At 49.9% G+C, this 13,427-nt stretch overlaps 1 protein-coding gene across 4 annotated transcripts in view; it reads right to left on the bottom strand.

Moving 5' to 3' along the window:
* The window catches only part of ACSL1 (acyl-CoA synthetase long chain family member 1), a 55,823-nt gene extending 43,074 nt beyond the window's left edge, over positions 1 to 12,749 (bottom strand). For 3 of the 4 annotated variants that reach the window (XM_031440310.2, XM_031440313.2, XM_064477561.1), the window contains exon 1: positions 12,591 to 12,749. The gene's annotated coding sequence lies outside the window, so the exon portion shown is untranslated. Of the gene's footprint in view, positions 1 to 11,842; positions 11,864 to 12,590 lie in introns of those variants that run through there. The other variant, XM_064477560.1, reaches the window with a different exon arrangement.
* Between the last annotated feature and the right edge of the window lie 678 nt (positions 12,750 to 13,427).

The raw sequence follows: 13,427 nt of genomic DNA, 5'->3' as shown, positions 1-13,427 counted from the left end.
GGGGACAGAAATGGGACAACAAGGAGCAACTTCCCGCCTCAGCTCTAGGATTTGGGGCAAGTTAATCCAGAACACACAACAGGGGTAGGTCGGGCAGGAGAGGGGAAGGGAAAGTGTTCAGGGAAATCAGTGTGAGACCATGATTTCATGAAGGCACAGCGCTAAGCAATTATGCCCATGAGCACATGCAATGCTCACAACAGCCCTCACTGCACGGAGCTATGACCCTCAGTTCAAAGATCAGGAAACCGTGAGGCAGGAAGTTCAATGTCCCAGCCCGGCTCCACACAAGAACAGGACTAGAGCTCGGTCTGAGGGCAAACAAAGGCTATGGCCCTGGAGAGGCAAGTGCTGTGACCCAGGCAGGCGGTAATTCAAATCCAGACAAAGGTGGGGGACAATGCAGAGGATGGCAAAAGGCCAGGACACACAGGACTTTAAAAAAGCTGGGCTGTGACTCCCAATGTCCACCCACAGATGAAGGGACAGACTGAATGTGGTCTGTGCATACAACAGAATACTATTCAGCCTTTACAAAAGAAGGAGATTCTGACACATGCCACGACATGGGTGAAGCTTGTTGAACATAGGTGAAAACATTATGCTAAGTGAAAGAAGCCAGACACAAAAGGACAAATACTGTATGAGTCTGCTCATACAAAGGACCTAAAACAGGCAAATTCATAGACAGAAATTAGAGGCTACCAGGGTGGGGGATGGGGAGTGACTGCTTCACAGGTAGAGTTTCTATCAGGGATGATGAGAAATTCTGGAACTAGAGATGGTAATGGTTACACGACACTGAGATCGTACTTAATGCCTCGGAACTGCACACTTAACGATTCAAATGGTAAATTTTAAGTTACGCATACTTCATCAGAATGAAAAAAGAATTTTTAATCACTTAAAATAAAAACCACTAGGATTTGGTAACTAAGTAGATATAATGGAAAAAAGAGAAGGAACTGGCAAGTTGAGTTTCTGAGTCTGGGAGAATGATGGCGGAGCCACAAAGTGAGGAGGGTGACACAGGAAGGTGGCTGCAGGTCCCAGCCCTGTCCCCCAGTCTGTGAGTGAAAGAACCTTCCATCCCTGTGCTCACTCCTCTGGGCGACCCTGCCAACCCCTGGCCTCAGCGCGGCCAAGCAGGCAGGTGTCACAGCACACGCCACCTCGGTCCTCCCCTGAACTCCTGCCCTCCTGCACCACAGGGGGCCCTCCCCAAAGACCAGCAAAAGGTCCTCCCTGTGCCTCCAGGCCCACTACATCCCCTCTCCTTGCTGTCGCCTCACCAACAGCTCTCCTTCCTGGCCCTCCTTTAAGGTGTCCAAGTCCTACCCAAGGAGGCCAGGGGCCACTTTCGCCAATAAATTTTCACAGGACCCCTCAATCAGAAGTAGTCAGTCCTTGTTCTGAATTCCAAGAACCCTCTATCTGTGGCCCTCAGCACCTCAGTTTTTTGTTTACGGCGAGTGCACGCTTCCATTATGGAGATGCTTCCCTCTCCTTTGGGGCCAGGGCCCCGTCCCGTCGGTCTCTAGACACCCTCAGTGCTTAACAAGTACCCTGCCCAGAACACGTGCTTCATAAACATCTCCTGAATCAAGAATGACCCTCTGTGATTCTGACCAGTGCTTCACTGCAAGCCCCCAGAACATGTATTTATAGAGCAGTGGTTTTCCTAAGAGAAAGAGGGGTATTCAGGGCCTCTCCAAACTTCAGCATCTCCCTCTGCACCCACGCCACTGCTGTGAGTCAGGGCGCTGGAAGGAGGCAACATCTCCAGGTGGCGTGGGGGAGAAACAAACAAACAAGATGCAAGCCCCTGACTGAAAGCCTACGAAAAACACTCTCCTGCCCATCTGCCCACGATGTTTCCAGTTTCTCAAACTGTTCTCACTTATGCATGATGTTGCCCCAAGGTCATCCAACGGCAAGGGTCCTCACTTCTCCTTCAAAGACATTTAGATGTCCATTGAGACATGTGACTGCAGGTTTTTTGAAACAAATCAAGGTTGCCACTGGGGAAGGCAAGAGAGCAAATACCTTTCTTAAGTGGAACAGCCAATGCCAGAGGAAGGGCTGACTCAGAGCCTGGCCCTAGGGTTGGCCACTAACTTCTGTTAAGATTTCTCTGACAGAAAAGAGAATCTTCCAAACCAGAGAAACCGCCCAGGGGCTGGAACACACCAGCAGGACTGGAGTGAGGAGCCCTCGGAAACGCCCAGAAAGCCGGGCGGGTGGGCGGTCATCTGGGATGTAAGGAATGCTCGAAGCAGGACCTGCCCGGCATTCTCCAGAGAGAAGAACACCCACAGCCACGCAGCTCTCCTCCCTTCTCTCCTCAGCAGAGACCTGTCAGGTACGTCCACTTGAGAAAATGATAATTACAGTTAGGCCGTGCCCAGTGCAGATATCCAGGTCACTGAAAAGCCTCTGGGTGGGATCCAGGGTTAAATTTTAGGGGCGTGGATTTAAGAGGAAATGTTTCCATTCAAAAAAAAAAAAAATCAAAAGAAAAGCAAGATGTTTCCACCGGTCTGCAAACACAGATTCACCACTGCTGAGTGATGTCTGGGTGTGTGTCATGGCCGGGCAGGGAACTTCCCCGATAAGAGCAGAGAAGGGAGCCGCCCCGGGCAGAGCAGACGCCGCGGGCTCTGCTCCAGCACCTGGAGACCAGGAGGCCTGTGGGTTAAGCTGGCCTGGCATTTCTCTGAGAACCGAGGCAGAAGAGGCTCCCGTAGGGGAGGCTTCCCGCTTACCGGCTGGGGCCATCAGTCACGTTGTTGCAGCTGATTTGGGCACAGGAGGGGTCCTGCCCACATCCGTGGGCCTGTGTCTTACAGAACAGGATGCGCGGTCCAGGGCAGTCAGGCGACACAAGGAGGGCCTGTCACACTAGCTGGAGAGAAACCCAGAAGAGGCATCTCCACCTTCCTGGCCTGCAATGAACCACGGAGTAAACCCTGAAGCAAGAGGCTGCCCCGAGAGAAGCAGAGAACAAGCCAACAGGGAAGAGGATCCCTGTCCTTCCACAGCGGCCAGGGCCGGGCCCAGCCGGCAGGAGCGCTCCCCGGCTGAGGCCTCGGGACTGGGGATGAGGGCCATTCGTTTGAGAAACTGCAGAGAGAGAAGGCACCGAAGTCATGGGGTCTTGTCAGATGCTTTGTTCAAAGCTAGTAACTTTAAGCAGTGGCCGTGGAAGGAGGCAGAACAAAGCCACGAAGGAACACTAGACCCACGCGCACTGTCCAGACACAGGCGGTGCCCCGCGAGCTGCAAAACCTTGAGCCAGCCCCCTGCTGCCCGCGTGGCCCAGAGGGGATGGGGAAGAGAGGGGGGACAGAGGGAAGCTTCTGCTTTCTATCATCAACACCAAGGAGTATCTCCAAGGCGATGCCAGAAGAAGCAAAAGGTGGCCACACAGTCCTGGTATTCGGGAAAGTAACAGGATCCCAACCCACCCAGAAACTCTGGGTGACTTCAGGACATACAAATCAAACAATCCATGTTGAAAACCATCAATTCCATGGGTATTTTTTTTCTGGTTTTATTACTCTTTATACTTTGCTGCTTTTGTTTCTTTATCCTAGTTTCTCAAGATAAAGAAGCTGTAACTAAGTCAGGTCAGTTCATTTCCTCTTGTATTTAGGTCCTTCCCACTTGCTCCAGAAAGGGCTCTGGGAGGCAACCTGTCCTTTCAGCGGAGTGACAGATGGGGTAAAGCCCTCCCAGCAAATACATCTCTCCGCTCTCATGGTCCCCCCTAACCCACAAGCGTTAACGCACCTGCAGGAGTTAACCAAACTGTTCAGGGCCCTGGCCTCCAGGAGCCAGAGGAGGGAGAAAGCACTAATTACATGCTGGAGCACGGAGAAGGACGACCCAGAGAGCCTGGCAGGGACACAGGCCAGGCAGGACAGGCAGAGGCAGGTGGGGGGCAGGGAAACACCCGAGGGCCCGCCTGTGCTGGGAGTGAGCAGGGTTGCGTTAAGGGCACGGCCACTCTCCCAGGAGAGCAGCCCTGGCGGCCGCCTGACAAGAAGAAGCACGCCCAGTCCTTGTGGCTCCCACAGGTCACAGCGATCAAATGTCAGCGACCTGGATAAGAAGGCTGAGGGGGCACAAGACTGGGTAGAGTTACTGACGCCTCTTAAAATAGATCAAGGTTTCAGAGGGATGGATAAACTAGAAAATCAGCCAACAGAGCAGCGGGTGAGTGGAAGACAGAATGAAAGACATTTCTATCCAGAGAGAGAGAGCAAGGCCAGCTACTCCTAAGTCTGGGGGAATCCACTGTTGAGCATTTACAGATTTCGGCTCTGGGGACGCCCCCACCGATGCTGCAGGAAGCCATACGAGAAATAGAGAAAAGCTTAACCAGGATTTGGCTCATGGTATGAGGAGGGAGGAGTTGGTGAGCTAGAATTACACCAGGAGTCCAGGTAGCATTAAAAAGAGGTGATTAGTCCCAGTAAGAGGAAGACAAAATAAATCTAACTGGTTGCAGAGCATTACAGAATAATGACCCAGTGTTTAAAAGAAGGAAGGAAAAAAAAGAGACTGTCCCATCTGGCCATCCCTCCTTGGAACAGGTGGCATGAGTTTGGGGTCTTTGGTTTCCCTTTATGTTTGGTTTCAATTTTTATTATGGAAACTTCCAAACCTATTCAAAAGTACATAGGATAGTATAAGAAGCCACCATGTACCCATAACCCCAGCTTCAGCTTCCACAGTCAACAACATTTTGCCAGTATTGTTTCACTCTCTACCCATCTTAAAAAAAAAAAAAATTTAAAAGCAAATCCCAAACATCCTATCATTCAAGTGACACTACTGAGGCCCACTTCACCTGTACGAGGCCACAGCTTTGGAAACTCATTTACTGGGGTAAAGCTGGCACGCATCCTGCCCCTGACCAGAGGCTTAAACAAAGAAAGCCAACTCAAATGTTGGCTTGTAGTAGCCAACCCAGCATGACTTTTAATTGTCATGCAAAAAGGTACACACAAATATTTACGGGGTGCCCACTCTAGGTCAAGCACTGCCCTAGCCTTGGGGGGCACAGTAGTGAATAAAACAGGAAAAAAATTAAAGCTTTTCCCAATGAGGCTTCTTTCTACATTGTCAAGTTTTGGGTCCAAAGGAGAAACATACTTTGGATTTAACCTGATTCTCCTGAAGGCAGATACCAACTTGGCATGAATCACAACCCAGTGTCACAAAGCAGTGTCTATCCTCCCTTAATTAACAAATTCTCCTTTTAAAAATGGCATTTGAAGGGATTGTGCCACACTGATGGCAGAGAAGGAGTTGATTTTCTGATTCTCCAAATTTTTGATGATGCATGAAAAATCATGATTAATGTATCCCTAATATGTAGATGCACTTATTTATAAACTCTATGCATCTGCAAATATTTTCTGAACGTTATAAAATACACAAATATGAATATTAAAAGAAAGCTTAAAAATAAATACCTACAGAAGTTCTAAAACATCCACCTGCACCCTAATGGATGGTCTACCCCTACCCGGGGCACATGTACCCCATTCTGGAGACCAGCCCTCAATCTCCTCTCTGTCACTTCTTGGCTGGTCTCTGCCAGTTCCCGACTTCAGGAGGCAACAACTACCACTGTTAACTGGAGCACCCAGAGAAGCCAGCTACACCCAGGATGCAGGCTAGCAGTGTCTACCAACGCCTGCACGTAGACTTTCTGTCCGGGGGGAGACGAAAATACTCAGCATGGCCCCGTGATGGAAAGAGGCATGCTGCAGAGAGCAGGACAGCGCTGGTTACTGTCACCTTGCCCAGCGCAGGAGGCCAAGAGGATTGGGCTGGCTGTTCTGGAGAAAGGAGACTCCAGGCCAAGGGCTGGCCTCACTGGAGGCAGTCTGTCCTCGGGACCCCACGGCTTCAGCCCCCGCGTGCCCTCTACAGAGTCCCTGCAGTCAGCGGCTTGTCGTCTGATTCACGTCAGGGGAAAAACCGTCTGGCACCGCCCTGGGCGACTGGCCTGCCCAGGGCTGCGGGGCACACCCCTCTGCATCCTGGCCCCTCCTCTGTGCGGTGATTGGTTGGACTGCTTGACAGGCAAGGTCCCTGCCAGCTCCTCAGTCCGAGGCACCTCCGAAGCTTGTCTGAGGCACAATGTGGGTAATCATCCAACAGGAGGAACGAACAGCTATTTGACCATGTCACCAGTGACACAAAAACAAGGTATGATTTTAGGTAGGAATCTCAGGTAGACGCAGGCTACAGTACAGTTACGTAAGATTGCTGAGAACTCGACACCGATCTCCCTCCCTCCCTGCGAAGCCCACAGCCACCTGCTGCTCAGACTTAACAAATTACCCTGGAAGAGACCTCAGATGCCCTCCTGCACACCAAGTTCAACCCAGGGAAAGAAAAGGCTTTGGGCTGGAGATTTTCGACGCCTTGATGGATCTTAGTGAAAAGATCTAAGTCTTTCACGGGATCATAACATACAAACCTGGAACAATGAAATGTACATTCTTGCCAGTGACACCTTCTATGGGACATCTGTCCATCTGAATGTCTCCCTGTCTCAATCAATCATCAGATAATATTAAGTACTTATTAACAGTGAAGCCCTGAGCTAAATGCTACTGAAAACACAGAAATGACAATGCCTCGGTCACCTAAATGTCCAGAGCTTAGAGTGTGGCTGGGGGCCTATTTGGGGAAGCAAACTATCCACACATGAAGAGGCAAAGGAAGGGCAGAGGGAGGACACTATTCAAAAAAAATGAATAAAGAGTTCAGCCTGGCACCAACCAACTGGAGAAGTCGGCAACCACCAGAACAAGGTTCAGGAGAGCCTCTGCTGGGCCAGGCATTAACCCTTCAGTTTCTGAATTAGGGGTGGGGGCCCTTGGGGTAGTAACTATTTTGAAACCAGAATGGGAGTATTTCAACATTTTAACTGCCAGTTGCTGTCAGCCAAGGGTTCCAGTGAGTGACATGGACTCTGAGGACGAGGAGGGTCACCTCAGGAAAAGTGCCCTTGAGGGGCAGGGCCTGGAGGGACGAGGGTGGGACAGGGAAGGTCACTGCAGGCAGGCCGAGGTGGACATGCAAGCCTGGGGGGCTCTTTCAGGCAGGCACAGGAAGGTGGGTCGGGCAGAAGGGAGAGCTCAGGTACAGAGTCACAGGTGCAGAGACTGTGGTTCCACCCTGGGCCACTAAAGTCTGCTTTCCCAAAGTCCCAGCCTGTGGCAGTTTGGGAGATGGATGAGGAACAACAGGCTGGAACCAGACTCGAGAAGCTGACAAGCTACACGAAGACGCGGGGCCTTCCAGAGGGGTGCTGGCAGGCTTCCTCCTGGACAGAGGAGGGGCTCGGTTTGAACTCCGCGCCAGGACGAGTCATCCTTCTCTCCCTCTTTCTTTAACTAAGGACCTTTGCCGTCTAAACTAGAGGTGACCAACTGGATGAGGGCAGTGGTACGGAAGATGAAAGAGAGACATGTGTGGGTGCCGGGCAGCACGGTGCAGAACCTGATGACTGGCTGGATCTCAGGGCACAAGCCAAGGATAATACCGAGGTCCGAACAGGCACAGGGCCCAGGAACAAACCCTACGGTATGTCACGCCCTGAGGGGAACACAGGTGGTGTGACCTTGGGCAGTCATCCCATCTCCTGCACCAGGGACGGCATCTCCATCGGGCCAATGAGTGAGTTAGGCTCTCTCAGTGACCAGGGGAGCCTGGGCATGTGCTGAAGTGTCTCAGAGGCCAGGAAGTAACCATGTCCCGCGTCTGTGTTATCTGCGATTGCCATTTCCCCACTCCCTTCAACCATGGCAGCCCAACTTTTATTTCACATATTGGGGTTCTGCCTAAAACTGTCCTGGGAAAAGGGGGCCATAACCACTGGATGATAGCTCTGTGCCTTCAAACTCTGCAAATTCACAATTCTATTCTCTTGTCTCATTAAAAGTTATCAGCACGACCTAGAACAAGACCAACTTCCAGGGCAGGCAAAGCCTTCTACTCTTAAATTCTCTAGAAAGTCACAGCTGTGCAGCAGGTGATTTTCTCACTTGCTGAACGGAGCTGAATCAAAATTTGCTGTCATTCCAGCAATGCTGCTTGTACAAGACAGAGTGTGAACGAAACGGGGAAGATCAAGGGGTATTGACACTGAAGAAGAACCAGCTCTGTCCTCAGTCTTGCCACCAGTTGGATCACTGGAACTTTCCAGGCCCCCATGGACTCAGAAGCCTTCAAGTTCTAGAAGTAAAGCCAAACCATCAGGTGCTCTGGCCCTGAAACCAGACTGCCCAGGTTCAAACTCTGGTCTGGGAGACTTAAACCTCTGCAACTGCTCCTTGACCTCCTGTGAAATACGGATAATAGCAGGACCCACCTTCAGGGTAGTGGGGAGGATGAATGGGATAACAGAGCAGAAGCACCAAGCAAAGGGCTTGGTGCCGCCAGTTGCCCCAGTTCTGCCCATGCTGGGCTGCGGCCACCTCGTCAGTCAGCTGCCACTGCCCTGCTCTGTCCCTGACAGCTGAGCCCTGAGGGAGAAACTAGCTCCTGTAGCAACTGTCTCTTTACTCTGGTTAATTAAAAAAAAAAAAATGGTATTCAGGGCATTCTGGCCTTACATATATGGACATTTTCCCCCACAACAAAACCTGAGGGGAAAGTACCAATTTCTATAGCAGCCAAAAGTGTGCAAATGGACAGATAATACACTCATCAGAAGTCCCTCCCAGAAGGAGGAAATTATGTAAAAGGCAACCCACATTTCCTCCTGTGATGCCCAAACTTCTTTCCATTTATCTTTCCATAGCATGAAATCCTTATTTCAACAGCTTTTGACTAGAACACATGAACCCAAAAGTCCATTAAAGCCACTCATTAATAAAAATAATTTCTAAAACATTGCCAATTTCAACAGTATTAAAGCAGAACATGCCCTAACTTAAAAAAAAAAAGATATACTGAAATATCTAAGAAGCTTGGTAAACTTTTGAAACAGACAATTGTTTCTAAATATCCAACAACAGGGGAGAGGTAAATAAATTATGGCATGTCCCATAAACCAACTAAGTCATCCTCAAAACTCATTTTTTTCAAGAGTGTGTAACATGGAAAAATGTTCACAACATAACTCAGGTGATTAAAATTAAATTATTAAAAATTTTATCTTCAATTAAAAATATAGGCTTAAATTTTTTAAATTGTTAAGAAAAACACAAAAAGGAAATACATGAAAATGTTAATACTATTTAATCTCCTAAAGACCTTTATTTTTTAATAGTTCCCAAATTTTCTATAAGCATAGATTCCTATTATAAAATATATATGTATCTTTCATATAAATTACATATAATATATAATTATATATATTTATATAAATATGTTTTTTTATATATCTTTTCTGAGGTAAGTGGTTTTGATTTAGATATTAGACAGCTTTCAAATTTTTATTTAAGACTTGGAAACTACATGGAGCCACCAGTCTTGAAATCTTAGAGCTGGAGACAAGACCCTGATCTCCAGCTGAATGTATTCTGCAGCAGGAAGTACAGGGGACCAGAGTCCTCACCTCCAGCTAGGTTTTTGTCCAAAGAATGTGCCATCTCTCCAAGCCGGCCACAGGTCAGGCAAGGCTCCACTCTATTTCGTCCTCCCCTCCTGACTCCACAAAGGTCACAACCAACTAAATACTGTGTCATCTCTGACACAGTCAAGAACTTCTAAATGTGAGGATGTAAAAAAGCAGAAAAATGAACCTAACTCAGATTACATGACAGTTTTCTCTTGTCGCTGTGGTACATGTTATGTATCACCTCAGACTTACACAAAACAGAATTTCTCAAGAGTTGCCATTCAACATTAGGTAAGGAACCAGAGGGGAAATGAAATGGAGTTGCAGACACAAGCAGTGGTAAATTTGCCTCAATTTTTTTTAACTTAATTGGTCTTTTCACAGAATCAACTTTAAAAAAAAACTTTATTTATTTATTGAAGTGTAGTTGGGTATTTTTTTGTTTGTTTGTTTTTAAATGAAGGTACTGGGGATGGAACCCAGGACCTCCTGCCTGTCAGGCATGCGCTCTACTCCTGACCTATTACCCCTTCCCCTGCTTCCTACAGCATCAGCTCTGGCTTCAGGGTTCGAGTTTAACAGCTCTCTGAAGCTCCTCTAAGTACTAGAATGTTGAAACTCAACTTCAACCACTGGCAGCTTCAGAACAGCTCTGTTCACTGAGACTTGGTCTCCAGCCATGAATGTCAAAGCAAAGTGAGTCTAACGTGTTTGTTTGAATACCAAGTTGGACCAACAACCTTCAATAAAAACTCTGGCACCTTCAATTTACCTCCCGACTGGCCGCGGCCTGTCAGAGAGCAGGGCTTATAGAGGCCTTAGGACACCCACAGCTCTGAGCCACCTGAAAGGAAGTTCTTTTGTATTTTCTAACACAGGAGTCTAACCCATTGCATCATCCAAGCAGTCCTGTTCACAAAACATTATTAATTCTGTCCACACTGACAGAATTTGGTTATAACAGACAGTAAGTGCAAATAAATAATGGACGTTGGATTAACTGGCAAATATGCACAATAAATTCAGCAACTGCCCTTGAAAAATTATCTACTCCTCTAAGACTATTGAGTATCACATCTAGAAATTACTACTATTCCTATAGTCTCGCTCTTTCCAGAAAAGTGAAACTTGAAGGGAGAGAGGAGAAATCCCCAGCTGTAATGACATCACAAAGTGATCTTTCCCCAGCCCCTCCTCCAAACACAACCACTTCCCACAAGACAGCTACACCAAAAACCAAAGACGTAGCAAGACCTGGACATTAAACATGACATTGTGGCACGCGGGTACACTTTCAGCCATTCCAAACTTCACCCCAAAGCAAAGACAGCTATGAAAACTTGACTTTAATGATACACATAGATATCTGTCTCTACAAGTATCTATCTCTTAAATGACTAAATTTAAAAGCCCAGAGCTTCTTTGTAGCCAGGTTGCCCGCAATAATAATACAAAATATTGCCAATAATAAAACATATTCATAACAGAGACTGGAAAGAAATAGGTTAAAATGCTTATAAGTGTGAGAGAAGGGTGATTTTTAAAAGTCTTTTCAATTTACAGTAAATGCAGAAATCAGAGGTCTGTGACACACAGTCTGTGATGTGTCTATCTTAAGTGAGGGAGGGGAAGGTATGAGGTGTGCTGCTCTTAAGGATTTCCTATTTCTCACCACAGAATTTTGGCTTGTGAAAGACTTCAGTCTAATGCAATCTTTTCACAAATAAGGAGTCAAGTTTCAGACTGGGAAGAAATTCTTTGAGCTAAATTGGAACAAGTAAGAACATCTCTCAAGGCTGGCTCCACACCTATGGGAAGAAAGGGTTCCTTTAAAAGTTCCACCTTCTCAAGGCCACCCAACCAGACTGTCAACTCAAAACTTAAGTTTTAAGCCAATCCAACATGCCACTGCCACCTGAAAATGCACAATAGGCCAGAAGGTTTTGATTGTTTGCACTTAGATAATCACAGGTGAAATGTGTTAGAAAGGTGAAATTTCACCAGTTTCTCTCATGCTAAGCAACGGGCAAAAATAAAAGGAAGGATATTAACGGTCGGGGCACTTTGGATACTCCTGCACCAGTCTTCACTTTAAAGCAGGCGCACTTTTATTATAATGGTCTTAATTAAGCTCCATAACCCTGAAAGTGGGTGAGGTGGGGAAGGGAGTTACAATTCTAACGTACACACTGATTATCAGGAGCCATCTGTCTCTAGGTTCTCGTGCACGTGTTCTTTCAAGTCACTTACCACCTCTCTCTGTCTAGGCTGCAATGTGATAGGTATCATCTTTGCTTTCTGATTTCAAAAAAATGCCAGGCTCCTAAAGTGACTCCATCACGGCTTCGTGCAGCGGCTAAGGGCACTCCTCTGGAGGCACCGCGAGAATTTCCACATGTGGCAACCGGCTTTTGATGCTGCCTTTGACCCTCTCGCAAGCGCCCGGCACAGGGGCCACCAGCACGCCGAGACTGGGGGACAGCCGGCTCCGACGCTTCCACGAGCGGTCGGAGCGCGCCTCACACCACTGCCGCGGGGGCAAGAGGGAGGCCCCGGCGGAGAGAGCACTGTCACGGCCCCGCAGGATCAACGCCTCGCAGCCACAGCTGGGGATTCGGCTTCCCGCCGGGCCAGTCCCAGCCGCCACCCAAACAAGGACCCAGTCCCGCGGCGCGCGGCGCCCGCACCCCGCCGTGCACCAGCCCCGTGCCCGCGCCGCCCGTGGGGAGCGGCGGGCGAGCATCCCAGGCTCCGACACAGGAAGCGGCGGCGGCTCGGGCGGCCCGGAGGCCTCTGCTGCGGCGGGAACCGGGAGCCGCCGGGCAGAGGCCGGAAAAGCGGAACGTCCCCGAGCGCCGAGGGCCCTTCGCGCGCCTCCGCTGCGGCCACCGCCTCTCGGGCTCGGGCCCGCGGGGCAGCCTCGGCCCCGCGCCTCAGCCGCCCAGACCCCGGCGCTGCAGCGGGCACGGACGCGGCTCCCCGCGGCAAGAGCACTCACCTCCTCTGCTGTTCCGGCCGTCTGCCGCCGGCTGTCACAGCAGCCCACTGCCTGCCCTGCGCCGGCTCCGGATGCTATTTAAGGGCGCCGCCGTCGCCGCTGAGCTGGCTGCGCCCCAGGCCTTTCTGCCGCGGAGCCAGGCTGCTGCCTGTGCGCGTGCCGCGCCCTCCCGGCCCTCAGGCCCCGCCCCGGCCGCAGGCCACGCCCTCGTCTCTGACCACGCCCCCTCCGCGCGCTCGCCTTTCGTCTGGTGGCGCGCGTGCTGGGCCAGCGGCAGGTGGGCGGGTGCAGGGAGGCAACCTGCAAGCTCATTTCTAGCCTCCCGAACTGCCCTGGGATTTCATAACGAATCCGAGGAAGGGCAAAGGGTAAATTGTGATGACTCAGCCAAGAAGATGCCCTTCCCCATCTTCCACCCTTCACCGCGTGCCCCGCTGACTTCTTGGCGGGCGCTCTGAGGGCCAGAGGGCTTTCCTTTCCTGTTTTCTTTGGCAGTGACCTGCACACGACCCCTTTTAACACGACAGGTTTCGCCACGGTCCCGAAGGGGAGGGCTCTGGCCTCGACCTCTGCAGAGCCCTGGACCTAAGCAACCCGGGACCAATCAGCCCGGGTATAGCTGGAGCAAAGCCCAGGTTCGACATTGCTCAAGGGCGGTATCCACCTGCCAAGCTCTTGGGCCCTGTCTGCTGCTCAGTCCTGGCTGTGCGGTTCTGAGGGCTTCTGTCTGCTTCTATAGATGCCCATAGGGGGCTTTCAGAGGCCAATGCAATTTTTTCAGGCCCAGGTGTTATTTTTCCTCCTAGTACATGAGGCCTGCCAGCATCCTTAACCTCA

This window comes from Camelus dromedarius, chromosome 22 (genome assembly GCF_036321535.1).
Source record: "Camelus dromedarius isolate mCamDro1 chromosome 22, mCamDro1.pat, whole genome shotgun sequence".
In the NCBI taxonomy this organism is placed as follows: Eukaryota; Metazoa; Chordata; class Mammalia; order Artiodactyla; family Camelidae; genus Camelus; species Camelus dromedarius.
Note: the sequence above shows the minus strand (reverse complement) of the source record. Positions and strands in the feature narration are given on the sequence as shown.